Below are 9,944 nucleotides of genomic sequence, written 5' to 3' on the forward strand. Positions count from 1 at the left end.
CTACAATCAACAATGTAATGTCACACGTTGAGAAATTTAATCAGGATAGTAAGAATGCTGGCATTTTAAGTACTATCCTGATTAAATTTCTCAACATGTGAAAATATGAAATGCTCATTGTTGGTTGATATTGATTGTTTTGATTTTTGATTGTTTGTGAGAGCACAACAACAGAATGAGAGTTTAAGTGAAGTCGTTATGGAATCAACAAGTGATCAACAATCTACCGCTGCTGACTTTGGTCGCTGTAACGGTTGAGAGAAACAGTCCGGATTTAAATAGAAGCCTGCAAACATTAACTGAAAAGAGCATTCTGCCAAGTAGGAAACAGATCCAAAATGTAACTGGCAGTCGGAACTCAACCAGTGTTGATCTGGAGCTTTGAGAAAACATCGTCCTGCACAGTGTGAATGTAAAACGGCACTGGAATTTGCTTTTTATGATTTTAAATCATAAAACACTCAATCCATGATCTCTGGCATTCTAAAAATATGTAAGAGGAATGAAACTGTAAATAAAATTCTTGGCAGGAAATCTGCAGAGCGTGCCAATCCAAGATACTCGGAGTGTAGAGACACACATAGGCAGATCAGGCTGGTCTTTAGTTCCTGGTCAGTTTTTTGTGACGTGTTACCAGAATTTAAAATGAGGAATTAATAGAGACAGATGAAAAGGACCATTGTATAATGGGGTACAGGCATGCGAATTTAGCTTTTGATTATTTGTTGTGTTCCAGTGTTGAAGCTTATTGTTGGAGCACCTGACAGCACTGACCAGTGTGGTTTTGGAGAATATAAGGTGAAAAGAATATCATAAAAACAAACTATAGTAACAATGAAAAGTCCTGTTTCTGTATAAGACCTTCTGTTTGTGTTTGCGTGACTTGTAAGCTACTTGCATATGATTATGTTTATGGTTCTGTTGCTAATATTAGGCTACAGTCTGTGCCCTGATGCCGTTTTCTAAATAACAGAAGAAAGTAGCAAATAACTGGGGGTTGGAATGGAAACCCATTTGAATAAACTGGTAATTAACTGGATCGAGAGTTCTGCTTGAACCATAAATTCAACACGAGTCTGTATAAAAATCACTCCTTGCTTTCTTCAACACCATTTCCTCTCCGGGCCAGCCTAGGAAAGCTCCGTTTTGCTTGGTTTTGTTCAGTAGAGTGGAAAGCCTCAGTGTTATGGCCCAGCTGGATGCCAACAGCAGCTAGCCAGCTAGCTAGTCACCCTGCTGATCGTGTTAGGCAATTAACATGCTAATTAAAAATCTCATTAAAATAAGGGAGGTATAAGAGAATGACCTGGGGCAGACCGCTGGGCTTCAATTAGGTCAAGACAACTCAGGGACTGTGTGTGACTCTGTGTGTGACTCTGTGTGTGTGTGTTTGTGTGTACATGCTGTCACTGCCGCTGGACCGTTGCTTTGCTATTTGCATATGAGTTAGGCAGAAAACGTCAAATAAAGAAGACTCTCACTGAAAACACATATTTTCCATGCAGCTTAGAGGGAGCATACATTCATGGTCTCAGTTACTAATTCTGTACAAATGAGTGTGCAGAAATTCATATCTGGTTTCCACTGATTAGCTGGAGCATGCACAAATATTGATCCTCCCCACCCTGGTTAGAAAGTTTTTGTTCAACATGCTGTCTGTATACTGTGTACTCATATTAGTGTGCAGCTGGGGAAGGAGTTCATTCTTCCATACCTTACAAAGCTGAAATCACTTTTGGAACGGGGTATTAAAACTCTGAATAAATGTCTTTCTTGCTATTCAGTTACTTCTCTGATTTCAATATGGCAGTAGCGTTAAGTTATTGCTAGATCTCTATCAAGGTTTTTAACTGTACACAAATACACTGTAGATTGTTTCTGAATTTAACCAAGCAGGGTAGTTTACATGAAATTACAGTAGTTTAGATAGATAGATAGATCAAATCTTTATTAATCCCACAACGGGGAAATTTACAGTGTACAGCAGCAAATGGAACACTTGAATCAAAGAAAGAGTGCAGCACACAGTGCATATATATATATATATATATATATATATATAAATAAAAATATTTTCTTCAGAAGAAGAGAAGAAAGCGGTATTTACAGCAAAATTTTTATGAAATTGCACAGCATCATTTACATTATTTACATTTTTACTGCACAGTTTGTAAGAGGGTGAACTGAACTACTGGGAGCAGGCTTGATTGTAAAGTCTGACTGCAGCAGGAAGGAAGGACCTGCGGTATCTCTCCTTTAGGCACCGCGGGTGAAGCAGTCTGTCTCTGAAGGAGCTGCCCAGTGGTCTTACTGTTTCCTGCAGGGGGTGGGAGGTGTCCTCCATGATAGACAATAGCTTTGTCATCATCCTCCTGTCTCCCACCACCTCCACAGGATCAACGGGGCAGCCCAGGACAGAACTGGCTTTCTTTACCAGTTTGTTTAGTCTCTTCCTCTCTGCAGCCGTGATGCTGCTGCTTTATAGTAGCTCAGGGGCTCGGTGATGTGACCGTATCACTGAGCCCCTGCTGACAACCGGCTCTGTAATGGATCCAGTTCTATATTAACACAACACTACCTACAGATCTCTGATCAAACACTGTGTTTCTCATCACTCTTATATCTAAATTATATTTTAGAAGCTTGCTAAATGCCGAATTTATAGCAGAACCCTTGTATTGGATTGCACTGGATTCCATAGGTGTACCTAATATAGCGGTCAGTCAGTGCATATTAGATCCCACAATTCACACTGCATGTCAAGATTAAACGCAACCATGATGTCCAGAAACTCTCTGTAGACTCCCATGACAAAACTGTAGAGAGACACTCATCAAGGCAAGGAAATTAAACTATTTCTAAAGCTTTGTTCCCAGGAACACAACAGCCTCCATGAATATGAAAAGGAAAGATTCTTCCTAAAACTGGCCACACAGATAAACCCAGAAACGAGGGACGTGATAAGAAACCAAACCTGACAGGTCAACAATCTCAGCAGCACTTCATCAATCAGGGCTTTGTGGTAGGACAGCTAGATGGAAGCCATCCTGTGTAAAAGGAAAGAATGTCCACTTCTTGTTAGCCAAACCACTAAAGGACTATGAGGCATGAGGAAACTGATCTGATGAGTCAAAAACTTGACTGATGGACACCAGGCACTACTAATGAAACAATAAAATCACAGACAGCTGAAGGTAATAACACTGATAATCTCAATAAAATGCCATTTTCTACTGGTAAATGTTAGGTCTTGACATGTAGATCTTATTTGACACCCACTACAACTCATCTGAACACTGTGACAAAAACCCTCATAGTAACTGAAACCCCAAACAGCAGTTGGACAATGCGCCCCACCACACCATGAAAAAACAAGTACTGAAGTATTACTCAAAATGTTGAAGAAACGTGTGAATTCCTCACATCCCAAACTGATCAAGCATCTATGGGATGCTCCAGAACCTGAGACCACAACCGAGAGGACTCAAAGAATCCACATCAAACACCTCCAGACAGGTCAGGGGTGTTTTGAGACATGAGAGAGATCTACACATTATTAGGTAGGTGGTTTAAGTGTTGTGGCTGATTGCTGTACCAATTCGACAAAAAAACAGTGTTCTGAGAGACTTGTTAGAACTGAGGGAAAGATGAATGCAGTATAATACTGAGAGATACCAGAAGAAAGCCTGGTGATGGTTCACCTTTTAGCACCACAATGACTCGAGCAAACAGAAAAGAGAACACTGGTGTAGCTTCAGGACAAGTCTGTGACTGTCCCTGAGTGTCCTAGCCAAAACCCAGACTTAAATCTCTGTGGAAAGACCTGAGAGTGTGTTGTTTGACTATTTGTAAGGTTGGCATTTCAATCCTCGGCTCTCTCTTTGCTGCCTATGGTCGGTGAGTGTCTTGGATGGCTCCATAACCCATGGTGTGTGACGTGAAACACATCGTAAAGCGCTTTGTATGACCTCGCTCATGCTAAATAGGTGTTTTATAAGTGGGATTATTTACCAAAACTGGACAGGATCAACCAGAAAGGAAGAGATAAACTCATCAAATCCAAGTTTGTAGAGACTGTAAAGGACTCTATAGGAGTGCCTTGGCAATTCATTAAATGCATTTAAATCTACAAAGTATTGAATTAAAGGGGAACTTCAGTTTTTTTCAACCTGGGGTCTGTTTTCATATGTCATTTCATACATGCGAGTAATGGAGAAATGAATTTTCCCGCATCAAAGTCCGCCCTAACGTGCTTTTTGCCCCACACTGACCGGCTCAGATAGTCTCAACGAGTGTCCCACAACATACTAGAGATGAGAAGTGAACGAAAACCTCCACATTACCTGGCGATCGCTCTTTTTTGTGGTCTGTATCCAAATCTCAGGACGCTAGAAAGCAAATCTCGTTCCGAAATCGCGCGATAGCTCCGAGCCGGTCAGTGTGGGGAAAAAAGCATGTTAGGGCGGACTTTGACGCGGGGGGCAAGTTGCCCCATACTTTTCGCTAGCTGAGCTGCTAGCTGAGCTGCTAGCTGGGCTGCTAAGCTGCCTGCCTTGCTAAATACTGGAGCTATGTCGAAAATTCATTTCTCCATCACTCACATGTATGAAATGACATATGAAAACAGACCCCAGGTTGAAAAAAACGAAGTTCCCCTTTAAGGGCCTGAACACTGCTGTAATTAAATGTTTAGGTTTTTAATTGCTACAAAAAATTCTAAATACATGATTTCAGCTTTCATTATTGGCGATTGAGTGGATACAGATGGGTAAAAATGACTATTTTATTCATTTAAAATTAAGTGGGAATACGTTCTTAAAGAGCTATATATTCACTTGCACCGTCCTGTTTCATGACAATTTCTGTTTGAAATATTCAAGTATTTGATGCATCTTTATGATGCAAGAATAACAGGTCACTGATGAGAATAAACAAAGATGGAAATGATTTACAAATGATAAAAAAAAAATGCAGTGCAGTAGTGCAGCAGTGAGATTAAACAATGAAATCGGTGGTCAACCAATAAAACGAGGACTCAGACAGGGATGTGTCACCTGACCCGTTCTCCTCTACAGTGAAAACATCACCAGGAAAATACAAGGCTTATCGGAAGTATTCATTGGAGGTTATAACATAAATATCAAACATTATGCAGATGGCACTGTGCTGATAGAGAACAGTGACGAAAACTTGCAAACCATAATGTCTATAATTAATACAGAGATCAAAAAACTTGGTCTGTCTTTAAAAAAAAAAGAAAACAGAAGTAATGGTAACATCCCGACCTGTTACAGAATTAGACCAAGAAACACCGAAGCCAGTTCATCTTTTCAGATGTCTCGGCTCATGGATGACATCAGATGGGATGAGTGAAACAGACATCAGATGTGGAGCAGAAATGGCAAGAACAGCATTTATGAAAATGAAAAATATACTGAGAAAAATAAGAAAATAGCAATTAGCATCTGTATAAGGGCTCTCAGCTGCCACAGCCTATCTTGGAACATCCATCCATTCTCTATACACCGCTTAATTCTCATCACGGTCATGGGGTGCTGGAGCCTATCCCAGCTGACTCGGGCGAAGGCAGAGGACACCTGGACAGGTCACCAGTCTATTGTAAGGCTACACACAGAGACAAACAATCACACTCACATTCACACCTACGGCCAATTTAGAGTTATCAATTAACCTCAGCACATTTCTGGACTGTGGGAGGAAGCCGGAGAACCTGGAGAAAACCCACACATGTACAGGGAGAACATGGAGACTCCATGCAGAAAGATCCCGGGAAAGTCAGGACGTGAACCAGGGATCTTCTCGCTGCAAGGTGAACGTGCTAACCACTACACCACCGTGCAGCCCTATCTTGGAACACAAATAATAAAATCTCAAACAGAATGACTGCAGTAGAGATATGGCTTTACAGATGCTACGTATATCTGATACGGACAGAATAAGCAGTGAAAATGTTTTAAAATTACTCAACATAAATTATACACCACTGAACAAAATTAGGAAACAGCAAGCAACATTTTTTGGACAGATCATGAGGAAAGAGACCCTGGAATATATTATCACAACTGGGAAAATGAATGTAAAGTGAGGACGAGGCAGACAGAGAATGAAAATGACAGAGGGACTGACATCATGGCGACACACAGAACAATCAACAGCCACAATTCAAAAAGAAAAAGATCAGATGGAGAGAAAGGATCACCTGATTGATTGATCGATTGATGAGAATAATTACAATGCATCCAAATCTCACTTATCAAACAGAAGCATTCTCATTTCAGTCAACGTAGAACTTTTGGTGAACTTCAATTTAACTCAAATTGCAATTTCATGTGTAATTTGGAGCTGGGGCACATGATTTATTTACAGTGCTCCCTCCCACTCCTGAGTGTGACTCTGAGGTAAAAGGCGTGACCCCGGGCTGTAGGGTGGCTGCTGTTCAGCCCGGCCCACTGTGGAATGGGACGCACCCGCCGCGTGAAAAGGAAATGGAGCAGGAAATTGGGTTAGTTTCACTCTTTCCCTCTCTGGTGTCTCTGAGCAATCCCCTCCAAGCACGCACACACACAGCGACACGCAAACACTCCCTGGGCCCAGGCTAATAGTGGAGAGACCTGGGACTCCATGTGTGTGTGTGTGCAAGTGTGTGTTTACGTTGGTACGAGTGCAGAGGATTAGAGCTGTGGTCGGCCTAAGCCACCAAACGCACTCAATCTAAAGTCATCCAGCCAGCTAGTCTGAGAGCAAGTGTGTGTGATGGGGGGCTGATGAGGGGACAGGGGACCTATTACACACACTGTTAGGCGCAAGCAGATACAAACATAAAACTAGGAAAACACACTCTCAAATACTATTTCTGTGTGTAAATACAGAAAAAAGATAAAGGTGTGCAAGAAGAAAGCTACAAAGGTAGACAGGCTAGCACACATTTGGCCGTCTCACACACACACACACACACCCGCCTGGCTTACTCTGGGTGATAAATCTCTCTGCTGAGGGGATCGACTGGAACACAGACGCTCACAGTCCCACACAAACTCTCTCTCTCTCTCTCACACACACACACACACACACACACACACACACACACACACACACACACACACACACACACACACACTTCTCTGTTTCTATGACAACTGCGGTGGGAAGGGAGGGGGAGAAAAGAAAAATCGAAAGAGGAGAGCAATCATTTCATCGCTGATCAAAATTAAAGCCTGGCTTTGAGATGGAGCTGGCAGAGAAAGAAAGATGGGAGGCAGGCAGGTGGAGGGAGGGAAAGAGGGAGAGAAGGAGTCTGCCCATGCAAAAAAGTAAGGGATCATTACATCAAGCAACCTAAATGATGGGGTAGATCATCACGGTTAGCATGAAGTGCTCCAAAAAATCAAAAAGAGAAAAAGTACATCACACCTTAGCTTAAAAAAACTTCTGTCATCTGGACCCAATTGTAATGAAAGATGTCTTAGTTTAGGACTTACCAAAAGTCAGAGCAGTAACAGTAAGCAGTTTTACTCTATTTATTAATTTTTCTACAGCAATGTTGCCCGCGTGCAACCACCAAGTACATATTGAAGACCACTTTAGGGTCTCTGAAAACAGCTCAACGCTAATATCATCTTAATTAGATAGCTCTGTGAAGCTGATAAAAGGTTAGCAGCAACTGTCATTTCATTTCCTTAAAAAAACAAACAAAAAACAAACTTCAATTGTTTCTACTTTTGTCTGTAATCAAGTAATAAAAAACTCAAGAAACACAAGCTATAACTTCACCACATTTATGATTATAACTGCACACGTGTACTGTAAAGACCGACAGGCATCGCAGGCAGGGTGATGGGCCGGTGTCGTAAATCTTAAGGTATTCTTGCTCATTTCTACTCTATAATTTCAAGGTCTGCATAAGGTCGCGACCACACCATTATGAGAGTTACAGTATGATGTCTGGTTCATGTCTTCTGAGGAGGGGGGACTCGGCGCGCAGGAAAAGGTTACAGATGATCGATTTGACAGTAGCGGGGTTCAAAAGGTCACCCTCAAATCAACAGTGGCATATGGAACACTACTGTTTCAAGAACAGCTGACATCTTTTGCATAATGGCCCGCATTTGAATGTGAAATACAATATTCTTAATAGGCAACACTTTCTGCATAATACCGCCATATTTGAATATGTGAATAAAATATGACGGAAAAGGCATCTGAATAATGGTTTACCTTGGCTACCCTATCATTACGGCACTGCAAAATCTGTTAAATAGGTGGAATAAAAAGACTGTTCCTGGTCAGGTGATGTCTGATCAGGATTGTTGTCTGTCTGATCAGGATTGTTGTCTGTCTGGCTACCGTGTTTTCATGACGCTGAGTTCACGTCTTTCTACCAGCAGACGGCCGGCTTTTAACCTGGACTGTGAAAGAGCAAATAGCACCACTAACAATCATTTTGCCTTCTTCTTTACGCTCTCTTTCCATATCTGCTCATTGTGCGTACTTTCTCTCTCGCTTGCTGTCGGTCTCTCACTCACATTCGCACACACACATGCACAAACCACAGGGGAGGTGTAGAGAATCCATGCTTCACTGCAACACTGCACTGCTCTTCAGTATGCACCCTGCAGTGCATGGTATGGCTGCAGGCCTGACAGCTTTTACACAGCTCAGTGTGTGTGTGTGTGTGTGTGTGTGTGTGTGTGTGTGTGTGTGTGTCTCTGCCCCTCACTGTGGACTGTGGGTCCAACAGGGAATTCAGAGGAGATGCAGAGTAAGTACATCTCCAGTGACAGGCATCTCTCTCTCACTCTCACTCTCTCTCTCACACACACACACACACACACACACACACACACACACACACACACACACACACACACACACACACATTCCTGTACTTGCTGCATAGTGAGGACCGAGTGAAAAGGCCCACAGAGTGAGAACCACCAGTTCTGTTAGATGTAGAAACATGAAACAACTACTTTTGGCCACTATGTGGTGCCCTTATCCAACACACTGCCTTAGATTTCATTTAACACCAACATTTAGAAAAAAGTTTTGAACCAGCTGAGTGAGGACCAGGCACTGGCTTTGGGTTTTTCATGATTTAAAGTAGGTCAACTAGGATGATGTTTCCATTTACTGAATAATTAGTAATGTAAATTTGTATTGACAAATGTTAAATTTACAAAAGATGTTATCACCATTAACAGGGCAGTTTCATTTATTGAAAATATTATTTATTAAAGAGCAAATTACTTATTTCAGTAGGGAGAAGTGTTTGTTTTATTGCCAGTTTGGCTGTCAAAAGATAAACCATAGAATGTTGATTTTCTTAAGACATTAAGGTAACAACTAAACCTAATTTTATCTATTCAGTTTGAAAGATAGCACAATTTCTTTTTAAGTCAGATCGATTCAGTGTGATTTATCTATGTAAAGCAGAATTAGAATAGTAGGCCAAACTGGAGACACCTTTTATAATAAATCGAATGTCTACTTCAGAAGTGTATGCTTCTTTTTCAGAAAGCTATTCCTTTTCTGCAGTGTTAAACGCAAACATGGCTGACTCAATCCACAATGAACAACAATAGCTCCAACTGGTGAACACTGGATTATTTAATACCCGGTCTTTGCAACCAAATACTCCAGTTACAAGACTTCAGTTGTGCAAAGTGCAGTAGATATTAACTTACTGCATCAATTCAAAATGCAGCAGTTTCAAAGAACAACAGCGCTCAATTTAGACGGTCGCCAGGTCGTGGCGAGCACCGGGAATCATGAGAGGTTGATGACATCATACAAAGTGGCTGCCCCCATGAAGAAAACATGATAGGCGGTTCAGCTCGATCGAGTGCTCAATTTAGACGGTCGCCATTTGCGACTATAAACAAATGGCGACCTGGCGACCGTCTAAATCGAGCGCTCGATCGAGC

This window comes from Acanthochromis polyacanthus, chromosome 1, assembly GCF_021347895.1.
Source record: "Acanthochromis polyacanthus isolate Apoly-LR-REF ecotype Palm Island chromosome 1, KAUST_Apoly_ChrSc, whole genome shotgun sequence".
NCBI lineage: Eukaryota > Metazoa > Chordata > Actinopteri > Pomacentridae > Acanthochromis > Acanthochromis polyacanthus.